Here is a 1,176-nt window from a genome sequence, read left to right on the forward strand (position 1 = left end):
AAAGCAATAAAGATGACAAAATGCGACTCTGTAGGTTGTAAAGCTGTTCTGTCATGGAAACAACTGCTTCTACTAGTAAAATTTGAGGGTATAAAAGCAATCACTACAAGTCCTCTGTTTAACCTTGTTGTCTTATGTTAGATGATTTAATTACAATGCTCAGGAAAACAAAATTTATAAACACCAAATATGAATTCAAGGTTCACATAGAGCTTGCTGAATTCAGAGGGTTTGGTATATTAACATAGCATTTCTATTGCATTTCAGTATCCCTATTGAGGAAAGGAAAGGAAAAATCAGCTGACACATTGCAAGGCAATCTTTATTTGGAACCAAAATGGGTTACATAGTGGAGAAAAAATGTGTACAGACACCAGAGGTCAGTGAAACCTATCTTGTCAGCAGGGATTGAGTCTAAGAGTAGGACAAAGGTGCAACTTTAACCACCATCTGAAATTCATTATATTTCCAAACTTAAATTCCTACACACGTGGGGAATTTGAGCTCTGAGTCTGTATGGTATGTACTTCCACATGTCCCCCACAAAGTAATCTATTATTTCTGAATGCTTTATTTTGAAGTTTTCCATCACAACTTCTTTCATTTGAGCTAAATATGTGTAAACAGGAATTAGCAACATATACTCTAATATAACTGTTGAGAAACACACTGTTGCATCTTATCCAGAATGTGTAAATGCCACTAAAACAGAAGAGTCCAACACAGGACGCATATTTTTGCTGCTATATATAGGAGGTGATTTACAAATGTTCCTTCTTCACACAGCTATATTTCATGGAGAATTATGCCTCATCTGGTTAAAAATTACCACAAAGGAGATCAAAGTCACAGAAAGATCAGGGCTGGAATGCCATTCTGTCTCAGAATAGTGAAGAGTAGGTTTTCTAAGGTATTATGCAAAGATCTTAATGCCCTTTTCTTTCTGCTCCAGCTGTCACCCCACCTTTTTACTGGATTTTTCCCCTTCTGTTTCTTTCCCACTCCTCTTTTTACAAGTTTTCTTATGGGAAAAACAAATCAAAGAGCTTTTAATTTTAATCTTGCTTTAAGAGCTCCAAAGCCTAAGTGAATCTGAGATCAGATAAAGTTAATAAAACCCAGCTCTAACAGGAAACATTTATGATAGTCCTCATTTAAGTTCCTCCATGGTTTCCT

Source organism: Chaetura pelagica, unplaced genomic scaffold (genome assembly GCF_000747805.2).
Source record: "Chaetura pelagica isolate M959 unplaced genomic scaffold, ChaPel_1.0 scaffold150, whole genome shotgun sequence".
Lineage (NCBI taxonomy): Eukaryota > Metazoa > Chordata > Aves > Apodiformes > Apodidae > Chaetura > Chaetura pelagica.